Below are 25,783 nucleotides of genomic sequence, written 5' to 3' on the forward strand. Positions count from 1 at the left end.
CATTTATAAAATCAAAATATTATGACTTCCTACTATGTTATGAGCATTCAATGACACCATATTTGTACCTAAGATTGTACCTGGAACATAGCAATTTCTCAAAAATTGGTAGCAATGTTATCTTTTATTATAGCTCATTCCTATTGGCATCATTTATCATCTGACCCCAGTCTACTTTTCTAGCACTTTCTCTCATAATCACCCTAAAGGGAACCAATGGTGAGTATTCACAGCTCCCATGCCCATTATGTTCCCTTATGACTTTGCCCATCTCACTCCCTTCTCCTGAAAAGCCTGTCATCTTCCTTCTTTACTCAGTAAGTGCTCATTCATCCCTCAAGATTTAACTTGTACAATGATGACACTTGCATTTCAAGAGGTCAAGTTTGCTGATCTCCTGAAGTTAACCATTAGATTTTTTTTAAGTATGCTTATCATAATATGCATTTTTTTAAACCTCTCCATCGCCTCTCATAATTACCTTATTCTTTATATGTGGTGCCAACATTTAAGATGCACTCTTTTAACAAATTTGAAGTATGTAATACGGTATTGTTAACTATTGTCACCATGCTGTACATTAGGTCCCCAGAGCTTATTCACTTTATAACTGGAAGTTGGGGCCCTTTGACCAATATCTCTCCATTGTTCACACCCCCAGCCCCTTGTAACCACCATTCTACTCTCTATTTCTGAGTTCAGCTTTTTGAGGCTCTACATGTAAGTGAGAACATAATCCATAGAAGTGAGAACAGTATTCATCCTTCTCTGACTTATTTCACGTAGTATGATGCCACGTGTTTTAATTATTTATTTACCTGGCTGTATCTCCTCCAAGACTCAAAGCTCATGGGAACCAGGAATTCTGTCATATTTATCCTCATATAGTGTGTAGCACATGGAAAATTATTCAGTAAGTGTCAGCAGAATGAATAAACCTGAAACTTGTACCAATTACAATATCTACTAAGACTTTACCCACCTCGTAATATTCAACCATGTTACAGCACTTTACCATTGTACTGTTAATGCTATTTCTTTTTTTAATATGACCATCCGGTTTTGTGTTACTCTCCTTAGATTGTAAAAATATTTGAAGACAGGGGCTGTTTTACTAATCTCTGTGTCACCAAGAAGGTATTTAGGAAGCATATGGCTAGGCAGCAGGTCTGCCATTCATTCTCTCCCTTTACCAAGGGACCACTCCCCTAAAAATAAAAAAGGTGATCTAGTCAAATCTACAGTTGAACACGACAATGACAGACTTACTGGCAAGTATGTTAATGGCAGTGATTAGTGAGAGAGTCTTTATCTGTGAAATCCTTACTGTCTAGCATTGCCCATGGTAAACAAATCTGTACTCTGTGGTTTATAGGACATCGTCTATTGGAAAAAGCTATGCAATTATCTGAATAGAAAATGGGGATTTTTTATGACCTAAATACTCTTTGTACAAATAATGACACATATCACTTAGAGACCTTGTACATAAAAGTGGGCCCAATGCATGCTCTGACGCAGTAAGACAGAACTGAGGATTTCACTGGGTTCAAGGACTTCTCCCTCAGGTAATCACAAGGCACAGGCAAAGCTGGGAGATTCGCATGGGCCCTGTGCCTCGTGGTTACCTGTATCCTTAAAATTAATAGTAAAACTGGATGCTGGGTTAGATCCATGATTCATGGGTGTCTGTTGGTAACAATTTGACCCATTGTATTATCTTGTCTCCAATAGATATTTCCTAAAAGAACACATTTCTATGCCTATTTAACAAAATGGGCGGAAATTCTGAGAGAGATCTCACTGAATATATCTAACCAACATTCATATGCTGCCATATTGTCTCCTTCTGGAGTTACAACTACTGAAAACAGTGAAGAAAATTGATTGTATGCACTCAGATGGAAATAGCAAGTCCACTCAGGAGTCGATTAACATAGTCACAGATGATTATCAAGTGGGCCACCTAACACCATCTACCTCTGGACCTTACAACTATACCAGACCTACGGAGTCAGGTTGTATTTTGAAGACTAATCCAGCCCCATGATCACTACCCCACTGAGATGGCCAAGATAACATTTCCTGCATCAGAGTAGAGAATTCACAGTATTAAAATCAATTTGGTTTCCTGTTGTTAACCAAGGGTCTGAGGGTCTGTTTCTTTAGTCCTGCAGAGATGAGGCAAGAATGGAGCTCTCTTTGAAGCTAACAAAAGCTTAAGGTCAGATCATCTCCATGGGATACAAAGCAAACCTAGGAAGAAGTAGCAGCCAAATAGTATTAGAAGCGTTCTATCAGAACAAGTACTTTTATAATACACACCATTCACGCATTACTGGATACAGTTTTGTTCTCTCGTCACAGCATTTGAAGTATTGGATGATTTTAAAAAATATGATGTTGTATCTTCCGTTGATTAAAAATAGCACTATTCTTTGAGAATGGTTATTATATTTTTTCATACCATATTGAAAGGCATTTATATATCTGAAATCAATTTTACCCACAATTCTCAAAGTATACCTCCTATTAATGCCAAAATGTTTCACGTGGCAAAAAAGAAAAAATGCAAAGACAATAATAATAATAATAATAATAATAATTAATAATAATAATAACCACTTGAATTTTCTCACCACAAATTACACTTTTCTGATACTTTCTCTTCCCTTATTATTGTACCTGTGTCATACTCTGTTCCCTTTCTCTCATTATCTCTGTCTCTCTCCCTCATATTTATCTCCCATCCTCTAACCAGGTTTCTCTTCTTCTGCCTTCACTTGGTGCATCTCCCATCGATGCTGCCCTTACCTACTGACTTCCAGATTCCCCACACTTCTGTCTTCTGTAATGCATGGTCTTTCATTCCCACACTTCTTATCATTTCCCTCTATCCCCTAGACCTCACTATGTACTTTACTGACATAACTATATGCATGTATATTTCACAAACCTAAAAAGAAATCATATGTACATTGGTTTAACTATTCTGCTCTAATTTAAGTCTATATTTTCCCTTACTGTGTTTTGTTCACGATATGGTGAATAACTATTATTTCTGTCTGCCTCCCCCTTCTTCCCATTTTTTCTTTTTCTGATGACTTCCCATTCATTTTGTCCCAGGAATGGGCTCATGGTGTAAGTTGCAGCATCCACAACATTTAACCTCTCCAGGTCACTGTGATAGGTCCAAGAGATGAATGTGTGACCCTAGTGTGGGTGATCAAAATGAGTCCCTGAGAATTTCCAAAGCTTCTTTTCCTCTGTGGGCATTAAACTATGAAAGCATGAGTCAGAAACTGCCAAGGATCATGGTTCTAAACTCATGGAACGTCAATAAAAAAAAAGAAAGAAACATACACAAAGAGAGCAGAGAAGGGTATGAGAAAGAGGTGAAAGCAATCAAGTCCTAGGACCAGTTATCTCTAAGGCCAAGTCCAACCATTTCTTCACAGTTTTCATATATGAAATAATAAATTTCATTGTTTGCATTAAATAGCTTGAGCTCAGTTTTCATCACTTGCAACATATCTACAAAAGGTATAAAATAAAAATGTATATATTGGAGTTAGAATAGAGGCCAGCCCTGTGGCCTAGTGGTTAAGTTCAGCACACTCCACTTCAGTGACCCAGGTTCAATTCCTGGGCACGGACATACACCACTCATTGGTGGCCATGCTGTGGTGGCAACTCACATACAAAATAGAGGAAGATTGGCATAGATGTTAGCTCAGGGTGAATCTTCATCAAGCAGAAAAAGAGGAACATTGGCAACAGATGTTAGCTCACGGCAAATCTTCCTCAATAACAACAACAACAAAAATAAGAAATAGCAAGTATTGGTAAGGATGTGGGAAAAAGGGAACCTTTGTACACTTTTGGTGGAAATGTAAATTGGTGCAACCACTACGGAAAACAGTATGGAGGTGCATTAAAAGATTAAAAATAGAATTACCATATGATCCAGCAATTTCACTTCTAGGTATTTATCTGAAGAAAACGAAAACACTAATTCAAAAAGATATATGCACCCCATGTTAATTGTAGCATTATTTACAAGATCCAAGATATGGAAAAACCTAAGTGTCCATGGATCAATGAACAGATAAAGAAATGTGGTATGTATAATGGAATATTATTTAGCCATAAAAAAGAATGAAATCTTGCCATTTGCAATAACATGGATGAACCTTGAGGGCTTTATGCTAAGTGAAATAAGTCAGACAGAGAAAGACAAATACTATATAATTTCTCTTATATGCAGAATCTAAAAATTAAAACAAATTAATTAAAATGAAAACCAAGGTTGTAGATACAGAGAACAGATTGGTGGTTGCCAGAGGGATGGGAGAAATGGGGAACTGTTTTTGGTGGGTTTTTTTACTTTAAATAAATTTTTTAAAAACTTTATATTGGAGTACACTCTAACTCAATGACAATGCCAGGAGTAATTTCTAATTTAGAAAAAAACCAAATAAGTGTCTATTAATTAAGTAATGACGTGCATAATAGGATGTTAAAGTAGAAATTTCAGCTGAGACACCAAGAGACTCAAGAAATACATTCCAAAGAATGTGCTAGATAAATCACAGCATTCACTAAGAAGGGGTCTAAACTCCTCCCCACATCAAAGATAGAAAAAGATGAAGAGTTGGATGGGAATTAGGAGAATTTCTTTGGAGAGAGTCGTGGTGTGATTCTAATTCCCACCTTCCCCCAGGAAGGAGGCTCCATCTTCTAAACTCAAACCAAATGAAATAGACTTAGAGTTAGCAGATGACTGCACAGATCTACTGACAATCATTGCTCAAAATGTCAGCCTGGGATCAGTGAAACAGAGCACACCTGTTCACTAGATAAGCAGTCTGACATTTGCTAAGTAGCAAATAGTTACTAGTAAAAGAAGCACAAAAGAAAAGCCACAGTCATTGCTTCACTTTATCAGCCTTTTTCATTTGCTTAGCCAATTGTGTTTAATTGACGTTATGATACTTCCAACTGAAACTGCATATCTAAAGGCAGAGAAGTGATTTTTCACTGTTTTAGAGTAGGGCTAACATTTTCCTTTATGTTTTTATTTAGGGATCCTGATAGAGACAGATAATTCAAAACAAACAAAAAAATACTTACTTTTGAGGGGAGCAGTACTTGCCACCCCAAAATATACCTCTTTGGCATAAAGATCATTTTAGGCCAATTACTTTTAAGAAAGCACAGACACCAGAGAAGCTCAGAAAATTGGGTAGAAGTTACCCTTTTGTAAGACATTTATATTTATAAGGGAAATATCCATTTGTAAATGTGTCTCCTTCTAGGTACCAGGAAGGGAAGGATGACTCCATATCTCTAGAAATTCTTTTTGTTTCTTTGTTTGTTTTTGAATGATTTTATTTTTCCTTTTTCTCCACAAAGCCCTCCAGGACATAGTTGTGTATTTTTTTTAGTTGTGGGTCCTTCTAGTTGTGGCATGTGAGATGCGAGCTCAGCAGGGCCTGATGAGCAGTGCTATATCCATGCCCAGGATTCCAACGGGCAAAACCCTGGGCCGCTGAAGCAGAGAGCGAACTTAAGCACTCGGCCAGGGGCCGGCCCCATCTAGAAATTCTTATCAATGGAGAAGGCAAGGTTTTAAATCTGCATAACAACCTTACCCTTGTTTACAGTGCTTTTCTTGGTCACCTCCCATAACTGACTTGCCATCCCTAACATCTTCTTTTGTCTTTAGTTGGAGATGGTATTTAAAGTGGTGGTTTGCGCCATTTGGGGGAGTTCCTCAGTTTTCCTGGGTCTCTCTCATGTACACAGGAGGTACACATGTTATTAAGCGTCTGTTTCTTTTTCTCCTGTTAATCCGTCTTTTATTACAGGAGATTTTCAGCCAAGAACCTAGAAGGGTAGAGGGAAAATTATTTTTCCTCTTCCACACTTTCAAAGAACAAAACATCTGATAATTCTGCATCCATGACCTCATTCTTATGACTTCACGCTACTTTTTAACATGCTTTTTGCTGGTGTTGGTGGCATTACTTTTGTTTAAGTCTTATACAAGTAAGTCACTTTCTGTTCCCCTATTCGGCACTTTTGCCCATTCGTCAAAGGGCAAGTAATGTTTAAGCAGCTGCTGCTTCTGTGGCTTTGGGGAACTAGAAACCCCCGCACAGTTAAATACTGTGTGCTCTTCGACTTCTTCCCTAGACTTTTTGATATGGTTTGGGGGACTGGTCTTGGCCACGCCAAGATATGTCTCTTTGGCATGAGGATTATTGGGCTGGTTGCTTTTGATAAACTGGGACAGGGAAGGAGGTTCTGAGGGTGGAACTTACTTGCCCTTTGTTAGGATACATTTACGTTGTAAAGGAAATCTCTATCTGGTAAAGGTGCCTCCCTCTCTGTGCGAGAAAGAAGCAAGGATGACCTTCTCTCTAGAAGCTCTTAATCAATGGGGAAGTCAAGGACTTAAATCTGCATTTGTTTATTGTGCTTGTCTGGTAACCTCTTGTAACTGACTCCCCCTCCCCAACGTTGGCATTTCTTTAAGGATTAAGCATCTTTCCTTAGGCTAGGAACTGATTACTACGCTCACCTGTGACCACCCAGCTCAAGACAATGACTTGCCTCCTGCTACGCCCTCCAAGATAGCAGACCCACTACCTGCTGTGTCCATCAAGTGCTGTGCCGACAGGGCAATCTTGCGACTATTGTGGGAGGAACATTTCAATCATGTGAAACATCCTGTTTGGGGGTATATAACCACTCTGTGCACCCCACTTCTTCGGTGCCCTTTCTTCCCTTGGGAAGAAAGGCCCCGGGCCATGGTCCTCATAAAGCTTTGTTTAATTTTCTCCTGCTATTCTGTCTCATGTGAATTTAATTCATTCTCCGGCCAGATGAACCCACATTAGGTAGAGGAAAAGTCTTCCTCCCCTACAATGGTAACACTTTACATAACAGAAGTCATTCTGCTGGACCTTTAGCTCCTTATCACTCAAATAGGCCCTCCCGTGAAATGCAAAGTCCAACTTTCTCTCCTAACCCTGTTAAATTAGGCATGGGGATCAGAAGGCAAATTTTGCCTTACAAACACAAATGACTCAGTGGAATCATATTTATGACTACAGCACACAAGAAAGGAAGAAAAAAAGGAAGCAAGGGGGGGAAGAAAGTAGGGGTGAAGAGATGGAGTGGCCAAGGGAGGAATGGAGGGAGAAAGGAAAAAAAAGCCAAAGTTTCATCTATCTATAAAATCTCATTTTAAAAACTACAATTACAATAATAATAATAATAAGTAATTTAAAATATCTCAGAACAGCATTATAGTGCCTGTCACACCGTAAGCATTCCATAAATGTTTATTGAATCAATAAAAAGGAAGAAATTAATGGCATGTAACTCTATGCCAATTAGGTATATACTGTCATCCATTTTCACTGATGAGTAGTTTGAAAGCTGAATTCTGTTCAACCTCACTCCTGAAGGTCAAGATGTGTTTCAACCAGGGATGTGGTAAATCAAACTTATTAATTATGTTGACTATACCAGTTTCCATTGTGGTGTACTGTTACTAACATAATGGTTTCATACTCATAAAAATAAGAATTATTTTAAAAAGATTTAGTGAATGACTACCTTTCAAAATCCAGTAACGATAGTGAATGGGAAAAAAAGAAAGAAAATAAAAGGATTTTTCTTTCATTTTTTGGTAAGGAAGATTGGCCCTGAGCTAACATCTGTTGCCAATCTTCATCTATTTTGTATGTGGGATGCTGCCACAACATGGCTTGATGAGCCATGTGTGTGGGTCCACATCCAGGACCTGAACCTGCGAACCCCAGGCTGCTGAAGCAGAGGGTGAAAAATTAACTATTACATCACCAGACTGGCTAAAAGGGTTTTTCTTAGTTGCCAAATATATAATGAGGAATCTTGGTGTAATTTGTTTGTGGTCATTGATTTTAGAATATCAGTCAAAATGTAATCCTAATTTGTTTGTTTTTCTAAGCACATGCAGTAAATATTTCAAGGGTAATATGGGTCTGATTAATTTTTTCTGGTTAATTCAGTGGACTCAAAAATAACTTCCTTGATTCTAACCTTTATTGTTAAAATCTTCCACAACCTTTCCCCATAATAGCAGTAGGAAGCACAATGTAACGCACATCAATGTATCTGACAATATCTTCAAGTCACAGCACTCGGAAGCATCCTTTGGAATCTTTGACAAGAGCACAGAGGTGAATGATGCAGCGGATTAGACAGTATCCCACCAAACATTAGGACATATCCCACCTGACCTTTGATTTCTGAATGAATATTCCCTAATTATTGGTTTTTGTTTGTTTTACATTTGCCTGTTTTTTCAAGAAAAGACGGGGAAAGATCCAGCTAGTTTAGAATTCAAGCTATTTCTTTTTTAGCTGAGCAAGTTTTCCTTTATAGTTTCTGCCTCAGCATTTCTAAACTTTAATAAATGCATAAATAGCTCATTATTTAAAAGGAGGACAACATTTATTTTACAAACTAACCAAAAGTAGTGTGATATATCTATGTATTTACATCCAAATGACCAACCAATAAACATTTATTTGGTCTTACTATAAACCCCATAAGTCAGGTTGATAAAAATCATTAAAAAGCATTGGCACTTCATTTAGGTGAGAATATCAATCTTTTCCCCCTAACAAGATTTACCTCCTGCGGTGTGGTGAAACAAACTTACTAATTATGTTAGCTATATTAATTTCCACTATGGTGCTATGGACAATGTTTCCAATATAATAATTTTGTATTTACAAAAGTATTATTTTAAAAAGATGGACTGAATGACTATAAAAGCTAATTCTTGATTCCCATAAGTAAAACAGCAATAAGTGAGTATATGATAGAGGCAAACAAAACTTTAGGATTAAATATGTGCCCATATTACTGATAGCCCCTCAGTGTCTAAGACATCGGGCCCCATTCAAGCAACAGTTGCCCTATTTGCAATAACAACACAGCCTTTTCCAGTCCTGACTTAAAGCATCTTTAATGAAAATCATATGTCTTGCCACTTAGATATGTTTTATAGGATTTAAAATACACAGTCAGTATTTCTGAAGTGTGAATTTGTGAGAAACACCTTTTATTATTTCCAGAGCTTATACATAGCAGAAAATGCAATAAAGAATGAGATACAAATAACAGATAGTTTTAATATTAGGAAAAGTGCAAGACAAATCATTGTCAGCTTTTCTTCCTCCTCTTTAATACTGATACCCAAATAAACACTTAGATTCACGGGTAAGAATAAATTGTGCCTCAGAAGGAGTTTTTCCAAACATGCAAAGGTTATGTTCATAAGCTGAGTTGCTAGAGACAATTTTCCTGCTGTGAGGCTCAACAGGACCAGTCGAGTCAGCAGGTTGTTAAAAATCCTTCTGCAGACATATGTTAGCAAAGCTGCTGGACGGGTCCAAGGCTCATTACATTTGCTGACAAGTATTTTGAAAAAGCATAGGCCAAACACCTCTAAGGCAGCCTATGCAAATATGGAGCAGTCAATATCTCAAAAAAGAAAACAAGCGTCCTTGAAAAATCTCTTATTTAAAGCGTAGTAGTATGTTATTGATTGAAAATAGCAATAATCAGAAGATTTTCCTACTCGACTCATTATTTATATGAACCAAATTATTTATTCTGTAAATTTATATCAGTGGTCGAATAAAAACACTACTACAGGAAAGTCCAGTGTATGGTCAGAGGAAAAGGGCTTCTTTCTACTGATGGATACTTAATTCCCTCTGAGGAAGAAACAGTGAAAAATAAACCCAAAGTCAACATGAGGAAAACTCTGTAGTTTACTTATCCAATTTGTTCTGCAAGTGACCACAAAAGTGAAAAGACCCAGGTAGAACATATTTATAAAAATAAGAAAATAGAATTAGGGTGATGTTTCTGATAATGTCTGTTATAAGTTTACATTTTGTGTTTCCAGGGGATAAATAGATACAAAAGTCTTTCCTCTTTGTTAACTACAAAAGTAACACAGTTCCTTTTGTTAACTGATCTTTCCTTCTGCCCTTGCATTAAGAAGTCACTAGTTCATTACTTCCGTTTAAACACACGCCTTAAACAGGCAGTCCCTCTTTTAAAGCAGAAAAAAGTCCTATGTTGATGTGTTAAACCATATATCATTTATAAATTAATCAAATTGCCAATTACTGCATTATTTAAGATAATTAAAATTGTCATCATAGCTAGCATTTTTTGTGCAGTTAGACATTTTTTTGAGCTAGATTCACCTTATTGGCATTTGATGCTCACACAAATTCATAAAGTTCCTCTTACAAACAAGGGTAGGGATCTGTACATTCGTTCAACAAGCATTAACTGAATGCCTACTATACTCTAGGTATAGGGCCAAGGGTTGGAAGCAGAGAGTGATGAAGACGTGCCTCCTTCCTAAATTACATTAGTCAGGCATGACTAATAGAATTTGTCACTCAATTAAGCAAATAAGAAACCAAGAGATGGAAAGAAGTATTAAACCAAGGTCTTTCATGGGCTCATTAAGTGACTAAGAAGAACAAGTTTTCTCTTTTCTAAACTAAAATTTATATACAGTCAGCCATTATTATTTGCATATTCCACATTTGCAAATTCACCTAGTTGCAAAATTTATTTGTAGCCCCAAAATCAACACTCACAGCACTTCTGCAGTCATTCACAAACATTGTACAGAGCCTTGAAAAATTTGAGTCACCTGACACACATGTTTCCAGCTGAGGTCGAAGAAGGTGATTCTCTGCCTCTTTGTTTCAGTTCTCACACTGTAAATCAGTGTTCTTTTCATGGCCTACTTAATTTTCCTCATTTTATGTCTCTCGTTGGTGATGTTGCTACTTAAAATGGCTCACTGTTTAAAAGTGTAGTGCTGAAGTGCTGTCTAGTGTTCCTAAGTAAGAAGGCTACGATGCACTTCACAGGGAAAACAAGTGTAAAAGAGAAGTTTCAGGGGCTGGCCCCGTGGCCGAGTGGTTAAGTTCGCGTGCTCCGCTGCAGGCGGCCCAGTGTTTCGTTAGTTCGAATCCTGGGCGCGGACATGGCACTGCTCATCAGACCACGCTGAGGCAGCGTCCCACATGCCACAACTAGAAGAACCCACAACGAAGAATACACAACTATGTACCGGGGGGCTTTGGGGAGAAAAAGGAAAAAATAAAATCTTTAAAAAAAAAAAAGAGAAGTTTCATTCATGGAATGAGTTATAGTGCTGTAGGCCTTGAGTTCAATGTTAATAAATAATCAATATATACTCTATGTGTTAAACAAGATGTCTTTAAACAAAAACACAAATAAAACAAGGTTATATATTGATCGGTTGATGAAAATGTTGTAACCAGAGGCTTGCAGGAACCTCACCCTGTATTTCCTCTAGGAGCAAGTTTCAGTATTCACTAATTCAGTGCTGGCAGCAACGTTATAGAACATAACTACCATGAATAATGAGAAGCCACTATAAATGCTTTTGCTTTTAGTTAGGTTTTATAACTTCTCTCATATTTGTGAATAAGTTTCAGAATAAAGCCACTTGTCCTAATCCATAATAGAAGATTAGCAAGAAAACCCAAGGATTAAGTAAGATATTATCAATAAGTACATTCACAAAACTAAAGATGATATAAAATTTTTATGTCTTTAAGGTAAAAAGAAATTAACTTGGCAACAAGTGCATTATTAATCCCCAAAGTATTATATAAACATTTGTTTCATAACTCCCTTTTATATGAAAAAGTGGGGTTTCTTTTAAAGAAAAAAGACCAAGAAATTAAAGCAAAGTATGACGTCGAGATATTATTTTTTTGGCTTGAATTCTATGCTTCTAGTTCACACATTTTCTCCTAGATCACACTTCACAGTGTCATTTGATCTGTTTTCCAAAGGAAGAGATATTGATTAAAGGTATTCAAAAGAATGGAATAGGGAAATAGAAACAAAAAGGAGGCTAACAAAACCAGAAAAGACTTGATTTCTTTTAAAAAAATGAAAAGTCTTCATCCAGTAAGATGAGACCAATTGAAGTTCCAAATATTTTCTAAAATACTTTTCAGTTCCACAATTAAGCTTGTCCCAAACTGTTTAATAAGAAGCTGTCTTCTCTCTATAAGATGGTCCTGATGATTTAAGAAACCTTTATTGTCCATCATGTGAACAAAGCCTGACATCTAGAGAATGCAAAGATGGAACACACCCCAGACCTGCCGTTGTCAGGAAAATGCTGAGACCCTTGACCAGTAGAGGCGGGCGGTTGGCAGGGAACCACTCACATCCTCCTACATGGCTCCCTCCGGTGACAAACAGCATTTGTGGAACAGCAGCCCAGGGGACAGGGTAGAATCTGTGGCAGTGGAACCGGGCCAAAAAATAGACTCAGAGGAATAGTAAATCTGTAACATTGACCTCATTAGCAGCAAACTGTAACCAATTGCTAATTGCCTTATGGCTATATTGTAAATTGTGCATGTATGTAAATTGTGTATGTATGCATGTAAATTCTCTATGTGTCTGGCACCTAAAATATGCAAGAATTTAATATGATGATTGGAGTTTGGGAAAGGAGATACCAGATTAACCAACGTCCTCTAATGGGAAATAAAGGTAAAATCTTTAAGTAGTGACCAACTTTCTGGTGGAAAATACACTAATTTCATGAAGTGTATTGACTTGGTCACCCCAATTTAGCTTTGCTTTCTCCTGTATCGTGAAGAGAAGAAAGTTCAGTCAGAACTCAAGTAAAATAAAACTAGCTAAAGGATACCAGTAGAGAGTATATCTATGTACTATAGTACCAGGACAAAAATGATCTTTTTTCAGTATGTCTGGCACTTGGAGGCACATACTAATAAATAGGATGCTATCAGTAAATTAAACAGTTGCTTATTAAATCCAGTCAGGTCCAGGTATTGTAAATATAGCCTAAAGGGTTTACTATACCAAATCAAAGATTGGCATTTATAATCTCTGTAGACGACATTTTAAAATAGACTCTAAGATTACAAAGAGGCATTTCCCTCATCTTCCCCAAAGCATGTTTCCATTGCAACAAATAACTACAAAGTCCCTTGCTTGCAGTGTCTCAGCACATGTTTATACAAGAGAAGATAAGAAGACAATTCAAGGTACAATCTACCAAGTGCCAATTGTGATTTGAAGGAAAAGAAAAGATCTTTCACAGTTAATATATACTGAGTGGCTATATGTGCCTGGCACAGAGCTACTACCCAAGGACAGTGATGAACAAGACAGACTTCATTACTGACCTATTGGAATTTGTATTCTAATGATGGCCAAAAGAAAATACAAATGAAAAAATGAGTGGTTGTGGTAAGTGTCATGCAGGAGACAAAATGGGTCCTGTAATGGAGAATAGGGTAGGCATGAGCATCTTAGACAGGGGCTTAAAGGAGGTCTTCCGTAGAAAGGGATTTCTAACTTGGAACCAGAATTGTGAAAAAGGGGTTAATGAACTTTATGAATTTTGTTCACTTATTGTTCATTATTATAATTATGTTCAATTATGAAAGTAGGAAGAGAAAAAAAACTTCCAGAGAGAAACGTAATGGGGAAAATTGAATAAAAGTCATCACAAGACTGGAAACACTGCTTCCTCTCATTGGAACCATTTTTCTTTCTTACCTCAAGCACCAAGGCAGGGCACAATGAGCTGTGACTACAAAAGCAAAGAAAAATCCTGGGGTTTCTATCGTTGTTGTTGTTGTCGTTAAGTCACTTTTGGAGGAGATAAACATCGTGAATACTAAAGCTATTGTTTATCAAGCATTAGCTACATGATATGCATGTTATATATAGTATTTCATTTAATCCTCACACAACCCAAAAGACCGGAAGTGTTATTACCCATATTTTGCAGCTGAGAAAATGAGGGAGAGTCTAAATAATTTGTCTGAGATTACACAGCTGTGGAAGAGTCGGGTTTATACTCCCACGCACAGTGGGACCTGTCAGTCTGTGATTTTTAACTACTATGCTGGAAAGCAAAATTAAGGAAAGAATTGAAATGATTATCTTGTCTGGCTCCCTTTCTTCATCTGATCACGTTCCCACTGACTGTACTGAATTTTGTACTCAATTACTTAATTGCAGTATAAAAATATACTTTGGCTTCTCTGGTGACATTACTTTTAAATGCCAATGATATTTACAGAGAAAATGGTGGGAGGGACTTCATTAGGTTTCACTGAAATACCCAAGTGATCCAGCTGTAATGCTGTCTTCCTCAAATAAGAACTATCTTATTTTGTAATTCATCTCTTTTCATTATAGAATAATGCATTTTATCAAGATGCTTAACTTGCGGCTCCAGTTTTGACTTGATCCAGCATCTAGCATAAAAGGTAAAGATAATGTGATACTGAAACCATTATTCTAATTAATATTTCAATCAAGTTTGCAAACAGCCTTTTACTTCCAGTAGACAAACCTGTTTTTAAAAGGCAAGCATATGCCAAATGGTTTATCTAGGATTTCCATTTATACAGAAAACATTCATGAGCATAAAAATCAGACTATATTATTGTGATTGGTCAAAGAGTGATAGAATAGATTCTACAACATTTTATACTTAATTTCATTATCTACTACTAATGGAATTATAAATGAATCTATATACTCAGAAATTTATAGTTGTTTTATATTGCCAACACTACATATAATTATCCAAAATACAAACCAATTTATTCACACTTATGCCTACCTTAAAACGGGTATCTCAATCCTATTCAAATTTATAGAAAAATTAGCAAGGTCTAATTAATATCTTTGGATTTAATAAAGTTAGAGAGAGAAGCTGTTCTCAAGATAAATATTATTTCTCTGCTTTCTTTTAAATATATCAGGCCAGGATTTTTCTTTCAGCAATTTCCTTTTGGAAAACTGACAGTTTTCTCTGGTGACTCCCATCTCCCCAGTGGTATATAACGTCATGAAGGTAAAAATCATATTTTTTCTACTTCAGAATAATTCCTAGTTCTTGTCACATAGGATATTTCAAGGTCTGCATATGTCACATTTGCTTCTTAATGGTCCAGTTTTCATGGCATTGTCACAAGAGTGAATCCCTTTACATTAGTAGGGCTCTACACCCTCATTAAAAAAATAGTGAGGGGGCCGGCCCATTGGCAAAGTGGTTAAGTTCACACGCTCCGCCTGGGGTTCACCAGTTCGGATCCCGGATCTGGACCTAGAACCGATTATCAAGCCATGCTGTGGCAGGAGTCCCACATGTAAAATAGAGGAAGATGGGCACAGATGTTAGCTCGGGGCCAATCTTCCTCAGCAAAAAGAGGAGGATTGGTGGAGGATGTTAGCTCAGGCCTAATCGTCCTCAAAACAAAAACAAAATAAGTAGCCAGACTTTCCAATTACTTTGGAAATGGTTTCCACACAAACACTCCAGGATTGTTCAAACGTATAGATAGATAAATCAATACGCTTCCAAAAGATCATCTCTTTACACTCCTAACATAAACCTTGTGTGCCATAAGAAATAAGTCAACAAATATGAATAATTCATTCACATCTCTGGTTGCTGTCCTTTTACTACTCATGTTTCACTTTAAATGTCACCTCAAAGAGTCCTTCCTAGTCTGCTAATGTAATATAACCCAATCATTCCCTCAAAACTTCCTGCTTTGTTATCAACAAAGCACTGATCAGTTATATTTTTTGTGTAGTTATTTGTTCATTTTTTTCTGGTTCTAATCAAACCTGGTAAACCCCATAAGAGCAAGGACATATAAATATATCCTACCACCTAGCACATTACTTGGCACATAATAGGTACACAATAAGTGTTTGCTGAATGATATATGAGTGCATGAATCAAAGAGCAAGAGAGTGAATACTTGGAAAACACCTATGTAGATATAGCCATTCATCCAATAAATATTCCCATCATTAGTCATTATTAAATACTGATTTTAAAGAGCATGCATATTACGATAAAAGAAGGAAAGAATTCCTTTATACCAGTGTTTTTCAATTGGGTTGGGGGAGGGAGGGATTTTCCCTCCACAAGATATTTTACAACGTCTGCAGATGTTTTTTGGTTGTCACAACTGGGAGGGTAAGACGGGAATCTATTGGATGGCTGCTAAGTAGCCACCATTGCACAGGATAGTCTCCTACAAAAAAGAATTATCCAACCCAGAATTTCGATAATGCCAATGTTTTATACTCATCTCTATTCCTCATATAAATTTAACACATACTTATTAGACAATTACCATATGCTAACATCAAATTGAGTTCCTGTGAAGAAAAGACATGTTATAGACAGATTGTAAACAGATTTACTAATAGATGGTTGGCTGGCTAGATTGATGGATGGAAGGATGAATTGATAGATGGATGGATAGATGAATGGGTAATTCATAGACAGACATATGCATACATAAATAGAAAGATAGCAGTCACAACACTCTGTGTGGACTAAAATAAACCATTTGTGATTGCTAATTGCAGGAAATTTATACATTTTCTCTTTTAAAGAGTAAACTATTGGACTGCATAAAAAAAACACAATGAACGTTGGTGAGAGACTGTAAGGTAATTTTGGCATCAAATGCTAATGATATTTGTGAACAGAATGGCTATAAGTAGGAACTGATCACCAGTTTTTAGTTAAGAGCCCCATGAAATAAATATAATAATGTCTTTTCCAAATAAAAGGCATGCATCCCTTTCCCATAAATGAGAATCACTGTGTCAAGTGAGAGGTGTGCTACCTGTGTACATGAAATGGTTCTGTATGTGATGAGATAGAAAACTGGAATCCAGGCAAAGAGTTGGAGCAGAAGCTGTTAAAAACAATCAAATGCCCAAATAGTAGGGCTTATATTTAGGTCATTGAACAGGAAGTAAAAATATTTTGTTACCTTGAAGAGGTGAGGCATTCTACATAGCATGTTCCATAAATTAAAAATAGCAAAGGCAGGATGTACATAGAGAGAGAGGCATAGGTTGCCTCCCACAAGTCTTCCTTATTTCTATTGTAGTTTGGAGGGACCCAGAGCGTTTTCTTTGACAGCACATATACTAAAATTGAAGTGATACAGAGAAGAATATCATGGCCCCTGTGTAAGCACGACAGGCAAATTTATAAAGTCTTCCATGTTTTTCAGCAGGATGACATATTCAAAGTGCTGATGGTCAAACAAGAATTATAATTATACGTCCAGCAAAACTGTCTTTCAAATTTAAGGAAAAATTAAGACATTCTCAGATAAACAAAACTGAATTTGTTGCTAGCAGATCTGCCCTACAAGAAAGTTTAAAGTAAATCCTTCAAGCTGAAATGAAAAGACACTAAACGTTAACCTAAATCTACACAAAGAAATGAAGAGCACTGATAAAAAAGAAAAATAAGACATCACATATGTGTTTTTGGTGACTCTCTTATTCTCCTATCTGATTAAACGACAATGCTATAAAGCAATCATTATAAAACTGTATCGATGGGCTTACACTGTATAAAGATATAATCTAGATGACAGTAACAGCACAAAGGAGAGAGGAAGTAACAGAGATAAATTTGAGTAAAGTTTCTGAATACTATTCAATTAACTTAGTATTAATCTAAACTAGATTGTGTTAGGTAAGGTGCTAATTGTAATCCTCTGGGCAACCACTAAGAAAATAATTTTTAAATGCAGAAAAAAATAACATGGGAAGTAAAATAATACACTAGAAAATATTTATTTAACACAAAAGAAGGCAGTAATGGAGGAATGGAAAAACGAAAATATAGGTATATAGAGGGACCAGCCCAGTGGCGCAGTGATTAAGTTCGCACATTCCACGTTTTAGCGGCCCGGGGTTCGCCAGTTCGGATGCCGGGTGCAGACGTGGCACGGCACCATGCTGTGGCAGGCGTCCCACATATAAAGTAGAGGAAGATGGGCAGGGATGTTAGCTCAGGGCCAGGCTTCCTCAGCAAAAAGAGGAGGACTGGCAGTAGTTAGCTCAGGGCTAATCTTCCTCAAAATATATAGATAGATAGATAGATAGAAAAAAATAGCAAAATACCAGACATCAATCCTACTGTATCAGCAATTATGTTAAATGTAAATGGCTTGAACATTCTAATTCAACGTGGAGACAGGAAGTATAGTTTAAAAAAACTGATCTAACTTTATGTGTCTAGAAGTGAAAAACTTCAGGTTCAAGATGTTTATAGGCTAAAAGTAAAATGATAGAAAAAAAATATACCTTGGAAAAAGTAACCAAAACAGATCCTGGGTGGCTAAACTACCATTAGGCAAAATAGACGTTAAGAAAATTGTTACTAGAAACAAAGAGGGACATTTTTTAATGATAAAAAGGCAATCCATCAGGAAGATATAACTGTTATAGACATAAATGTACTTAAAAATATAATCCCTAAAATACACTAGGCAAAAACTGACAGAATTGAAGGGAGAAATAGACAATTCAACAATAATAGTAGGAGATGTAAATACTTCATTTTCAATAATGGATAAAACAACTAAGCAAAACACCAACAAGGAAACGGAAGACTTGGAGAGATCTAGAAGTTTCCATGAACTTTTGTGGGAGGACACAGGCATAGCCGAATAAAAAGCTACAGGGCCACTACACCAAGATGGAGCAGATATGCACTGGTAAGAGTTCTCCAGAGAAATAGCACCAACAGCAGGTGTAGAGAGAGGGAGAGAAAGAGAGAGATTTATTTTAAGGAATTCTCTCACGCAATTGTCGAGGCTTGTTAAATCTAAAATCTGCAAGGTAGGCCAGCAGGCTGGAGAATCAGGGAAGAAGGCAATTCAAGTCCAAAGACAATCTGCTGGAATATTTCCTTCCTCTTCTTCCTCTGGAAAGGGCAGACTCTGTTCTATTAAGGCCTTCAAATGATTGGATGAGGCCCACCCATATCACAGGGGGTAATCTGCTTTTCTCAATGTCCATCAATTTAAAAGCTAATCTCATCCAAAAATACCTTCGCAAAAACAGTTAGAATCATTTTTGACAAAATATCTGATGACTGTGGCCTAGCAAAGTTGACACATAAAATTAACCATCACAGGACGCCATTACTGAATTGGATAGTTGATGTGACCAAGACTCCGAAGGGCCTAGCAGCAGTAGCAAGATCTGAGGTAGACAATCAAAAGGGGAGGATTTCTGTGCCCTGGTAGTCAGGAGAACCAACCTGTTCACAATTTTACCAATCTTGTAATTTACAAGGGGCTGGGATGGTGGTCATGACTGGGTGACTTTAACATTAAAGTCTAATAGAAGAGCATGGTGGTGAAGGCAAGGAAGGAACCAGAAGATAGCTCAGGCCTGAATACTTGGATATGAACCCCCTTTGTACTGCACTCTTGAAGTGATGTAAATTCCCAGGTTCCCAGGTAATTTCTTGGCAAGTAGAAATAGAGAAGAAAAAGTACTGAACAATTACTAGGGAGACTAAGTTACCTAAAATGGTTGCAGGGTTTCTCAACATGAACACTACTGAAATTTTGGACTGAATAATTTTTTGTTGTAGGAAGACACCTTATGCATTGCAGGATTTTCAAAAGAATCATTGACCTCCACCCAGGAGAGGCCAGTAGCACTCCTTGCCCCAAGTTGAGACAATCAAAACTGTCTCCGGACATTGTCAGATGTTCCCTGAGGGGCAAAATGACCCCAGTTGAGAACCACTGGCTTAGAGAATGTAATACTCTTAATTGGAAAATTCAAGTCAACAGTTTTATAGGGTGTGTGTGCACATGTGTTTGTGTGTGTGTGAGTGAGTGTGTGTGTCTGTGTGTTAATAGGGGCACTTACTAATAGTTAACTCCTAAAACCAGGGAGGAAAGATTTCCATTCTAATTACCCATGAGATAAGGGTATTTATTAAACTAACCATTCAACCAACAAATCAAATTTCTTCTAGTTCATCTCTTTACCCTTCACTGACTCCTCATAGAAAAAGCAATTTAGTTAACTTTGGTCCAAGCAATGGTTGAAATTGGTGGAACCTCTGACTCTTGCCTCTTGTGTCCATTCTTGAATGCTTATCTTTAAACAGATTCAGATTGTCTTTCTCACATGTAAGACCCTGTTCACAGGTAGTAAAAATACCAGAAGCAGATGTGAATCGGCTTTACCAGTAATAAAAATGTTTCAGCATTTTCATTGTCATCTAAATTATTTTGCAGGTCCTCAGTTTGTTTTTAATAATAAAATGATTTGCCAAAGATTGTTTGCTTTTTTTAAGAAGACTGATTTTCGACTTCCTTAACATATTTTGTTAGAAAATGGTTGATATACCATCCATTTCAACACCACAGGGTCTTGAAAAACCCTGCACAATCTCCCATTCTTTTAGATACATATTGTCATCACTGTTACTGGCATTAAAATAATAGTTTTAAATATGTTTTATTTTTAAATTTTGTCTTGATGCTAACTTAGCAAAAATATTCCATAAGACCAATATAGTATCAGTTATAGACCTCTTTTTACTTCTTTTTCTTTTCTTTTCTCTTTGGCAAGTGGAAACCTGATTTTATCCCAATATAACCATAATCAGCAGTTTAAAAAAATGTAGAAAAATAGGCCTATATTCTCATGTAATTGTTCTATACTCAGTATGGAAAAAAAAAATGCTTGGCAAGTAAAGGCATTAACACATTTTCAAGGGACTTCTCAAGTGCAATTTTTTCCCTTGGCTCAGCATTTCATTTTTACAGCATCTATTAATCAAGTTTAAGCAGCCTTTAAATCCTCAATCCCTCCTTCACATAATTTCACAATTGCTACCCTCTTCTCTCTTTGTCTCCAGTAGTATCTTCTCCTGCCTCCATTGTTTTAACTCAGCTCTTTGCTCTACTCCCTCAATCATCCCAACTCTACCATCCTTTGACAATAGCAGCCATCAATTTCTGAGACCATACAACAAGGACTAATGTTTATGCTTTCAAAGGGAATTCACCGAATAATAAAGACCATTTAAGAAATGCCAGGAAAAATTGATTACTCTGGAATTCAGAAAAACTAGTCCAAATTGGAGAGGAACAACAGCATTTCATCCTCAGAACTAACCAGCAGAGAGAAAAAAGGAAAAATATGACTAAATCCATCTTTGTTCTTTATTATATTTGAATATTAAAACTCACAGAACCTAAGAAGCATTTAACTGAATCAAGAAGAGAAAAAGAGAAGAGCTATAGAAAATAAGTCCCCCTCAATTAAAATAAACATTTTAAGAAGCTTAAGGCATATAAAAAGATATGGAAGATGATCAAAAAACCATATGGTGATGCAAGGAACCAGATAATTCCTTCATAGATAAATCATTACCCAAAACATTTTTCCTGTTTTACTAAGGTGGATATCCACAGACAAGTGGTTGACTGTTTTCTTCTCTGTCCTTATCCTTAAAAGTAACTGATAAATTGCTAAAGATCTAAAGGGTAAACATCATTAATCTATTTTTCTCAGATATGTCATAATTCTGAATGTTGTTATTCTATTGGCTCATTTTATGCATGTCACTGTAAGAACACTAAGTTCTGGGCATCAGAAATATCGAGAGAAGTCAGAAGAATCTCTGGTTACTTGAAACCATTTGAAAGTCAAGGGCAAACTCATATCTGGAACTCAGACTTTCTGGATTTTTCTTCCACAACAAGAATCAAAATAACATCATTCTTGCTTTGTTCCTATCCTTAAGGGAGTTCAGATACTAAAACATTACTTACTATCAGAAATTTGCAGACTGCCATTCAGAACGTCATAAAATACCACCTTTATTGAATAACTGTGTGCATACCTCTGCAAGGACATGGTCTGTTCATTAGGTCCCAAAATCATTAGGTCCCCATAGTGTCCCAAATCTACCATTACGCTTCTTGAAAGTGACAGTAAATTGCTTCCAAGTACAATTTCTTCTCATCCTTTTTATGTATATTGTAAAAACAAGGCAGCAAATCAAAGAGGAAACAGGTTAATTTTATGCCAATCACGAAACTTGGTGACAGGTGTCGCCATATGTTGCAACAAGATCTCTTGGCCATGGGTCATTGCTTTGAAAGGAACTAACGAATGGCTTGCAGTACTGTGACACACTGAAAGGCCCCCTGGGATCTCATGCAAAGATCTCATGACAGGTATGAAATTAACTCGTGGCATCATGGTATTTTCCAAACATGACAGCTCCCAGATCAGTTGCCACTTAGCGCAGTGGGGATTGTGGGAAGAATTGCAACATCTAGTAAATGATTTCAGTGGGATCTCCTCTGGGCAATAAGGAAAATCATCCCCAGAGAGAATATCTAGAGAGGTTAAAATCATAGAAGGTAGTGGTGAAATACATAGAAATTAAGGAAAATAATTCTGTTTGGATAGTCTTGTCATTTTAATTTGCTTCCTGGACTAATTTCCACAGAGAAGGTGAATAAATTATTCAGTATTATAATTTTAAAGAGCTCTTTATTTCTTCCTTGAATTAGAACAAGAGTTCAGTCATGAATTGAGGAAGTACTACAGCAACCATGCTTCCTCTCAACACACACGCACACACACACACACGCACACACCATGTCTCTGCCACATGAAATAAAACACAAATGCCCACACGGTAACTAAATTATATAATTGTATAACGTGCACAAATGTAAAATTTGTAAACAGTAACTGTAAAATTCCTCATTATAGAAAAGAAAGATGTTAAAAGAGCAAAGCAAAACATTTGCATCATATAATAAATGAATGTGTCAGAGGCTTCCTTTACTGACTTCCGAGTCAATTCTCTTTCCTGCACCAATTCCAAATGTCACATCAAAGAAAACACGAGGAAATGGGCAAACAGGGAAAAGGAAGAATAAGCAAATTTAGCATTTAGAAATAAAGTCACATAAACAAGGTTTTTATTTTCTTTGAATTCCTAATATAAAAACAACATGTAAGTTCTGAATGCCATTTTTAGCATAATTTTCACACTATAAGGTAAGAGAAATAAATCATAAGTACAGTAATTATAGTTTGAAATGCAAGCAATCTTTGGTCCTGAAAAGGATAAGAGTAATATGTGAATATGAATGTGATAGAGTAGAGAATGAGAAATTACACAGGATTCAATGCTATGTTCTTCTGCCAATAAGGAAATTAAGTGTATTAATGTTACATGTGCATACAGATATAGACCATTAAACTCTAGTTTCACAATCTGTGCACTAGTTAATTCTTGGTTCTTTATTTTGCTTTTTTAAACACAAATTTTCTCCAGAATTCCTTTATGATCCTAGCATGTGGACATTATCATTTAATTCTAGGACTGGGAATACCTTAATTACCAAATAATATCCTTCAATTTCCAAGCAGATGCTCAATACATTTTTTAAGATCAGTAAGCACTTAGCAAATATTACAAATGACTTCCTGAAATGACTATATATGTAACAAACACTATAACACATACTATGCGCCAGGCACTGTTCTAAGAACTTTACAAGTAATTCACTTAATCTTAATAATAACAACCCTGTGAGGTAGGTACTATTATTATTTCCAACTTTAGGATAAGATAACATAGGTACAGCGAAGATACGTCATTTTAACAAGTCAGCAGCTATTAAGTAAAATACTCTGGATTTGCAGCAGAGTCCATACTCAACCTCACACTGTGATGCTGTGGCATTCCTTTCCAAATCAATGTACGACAAATTTTCCAGTCATGAAGTTTTCCCTGGGACTTAAGGTCTTCTTGCTATTGCCTCCTATTTAAACCTCATGGTAAAAGACAATGGAGTCATTGGATTCCATTAGGTATAATTATACCGCCAAATTTATAAAACACCAACTTTTCCCAAGTATGCTAAACTCTGCCCTTTCCCATCCTCAACCCTCCAAAACTTCTCTGAAAGAAGGCTATGGCAATCTTAATGTTTTAACGACTCCAGCCTTCATAACTCAAGATGAATCATTCAACATATTTTATTGAGGATCTACAATGTATCTACATCATATATATTACAGCCATGCTCTGCATAACGTTTTGGTCATTGACAGACCACATATACAACAGTGGTCCAATAACAATAGTACCATAGAGCCTTGGTGTGTAGTAGGCTATCCCATGTAGCTTTGACTAAGTGCACTCTATGATGTTCACACAACAACAAAATCACCTAATGACGCAGTTCTCAGAACACAGCCCTGTCAAAGGATGCATGACTCTGCATGCATTAAATAGAGTGATGAATTAAACAGACATAATCTTTACCTTCACGACATTTTATATTGTTGGGGAAAATATAAAAGTAATCATGACAATGAATATATAATTATTTATTTTTAAAAGAATGGTATAAACAGATGATTTAGACTTTGGAGTCCAATAGGTCTTCAACCCCAACTCCTCTGATTACTCTTTTTTAGAACACGAGTTATTTCCTGAAACCTTCAAATTCTCAGTTTTTTCATCTATTGAGAGGAAATAATAGTGTTTTAAGGATTAAATGAACTAAAATATAAAATGCTTAGAAAATTGCTTGGCAAGTTTTTTATATATATACATATTCAGTTAATAGTATCTTTATATTATTGCTAATAATATTTACATTTTACACAAGCTGCCTTTTATGTAAGTTTATCTTTACACAAGTATTCTTTTTGGAATAAGAAGTATCCTTTTGAAAGTAGTAATGGCCTTGTTTCTATTTCAGCAAATAAAGATTTCTCATTATAGAACAATAGTAAGTTTATTAAATTCCCCATTCAACATTCTTATGAATACATACAAAATTAGACTACTGGAAAAAAAGCAAAACACCTGGTCCCTAATGTTCATTGTTCCCTGTCTATGACATCATATAAACCATCTGCTAGCTCTCTCTGCAGCAAACTACTAAATGTTTCACTACAGTTGACAAAATTGTGTCATTCTACATAGCAACTAACACAATTCAAAAGATATGCTTTTTTTTTCCAGAGAGATGAGGCAAACCTGGACCCACTCTTGCCATCAAAATACACCAACAGAAACAAGAAAGTAATATTATCAAAGTTAAAAACACCCACATATAACTGGAAAGCAAATAGGATATTTGCTTCTGTCCTGCAAATGATTAATTTATTTTCTCTATCTGACAATGGAAATCTGGCCAATGAATAGGAAGTTTAAATAACAATTTGTTTTAATATAGCAAAATACATTGATAGAATGTTAGTGTGATACTAGATAATGAATCAGGCAGTGATTGAGAACCCGGCCCAGCCCTATCACGCAACAGCTATGTAAACTGCGGCGATCGCTGATCCCCCCCTTCTAAGGAGCAGTTTCATTATTAGTAAATGGGTCAAATAAGCCCAACCTACAGGTTGTTGCAAGAATTAAGCACCTACTTTGTGCTTGGTGCTATGCTAGGCATTGAAGATACAGTGGTGAGCAGGACCAGACTGGAGTCCATGCTGACGGAACTTACTGCCTAAAGTACTTAGAATAGGGAGATACTGCTGCTTTTTCTTTTTTTTCAAGATTGGCACCTGAGCTAACATCTGCTGCCAATCTTTTCTTCTTCTTCTTCTTCTCCTCCTCCCCAAAGCCCCCCAGTACATAGTTGTATATTCTAGGTGTAGGTCCTTCTTGTTGTGCTATGTGGGATGCTGCCTCAGCATGGCTTGAGCAGAGCTAGGTCCATGCCCAGGATCTGAACTCGTGAAACCCCAGGCTGCCGAAGCAGAGCACGTGAACTTAATCACTCGGCCATGG

At 36.6% G+C, this 25,783-nt stretch overlaps 1 protein-coding gene and 1 non-coding gene across 27 annotated transcripts in view; one reads left to right on the plus strand and one right to left on the minus strand.

The window, feature by feature from the left end:
• Positions 1–25,783, minus strand: part of CHL1 (cell adhesion molecule L1 like) — a 211,558-nt gene that overhangs the window by 115,840 nt on the left and 69,935 nt on the right. The gene's annotated exons all lie outside the window — the stretch shown is intronic.
• Positions 17,076–17,180, plus strand: LOC139076281 (U6 spliceosomal RNA). Its single transcript, XR_011527693.1, has one exon. It is a non-coding gene; the product is annotated as a U6 spliceosomal RNA (small nuclear RNA).

Source organism: Equus przewalskii, chromosome 15, assembly GCF_037783145.1.
Source record: "Equus przewalskii isolate Varuska chromosome 15, EquPr2, whole genome shotgun sequence".
NCBI lineage: Eukaryota > Metazoa > Chordata > Mammalia > Perissodactyla > Equidae > Equus > Equus przewalskii.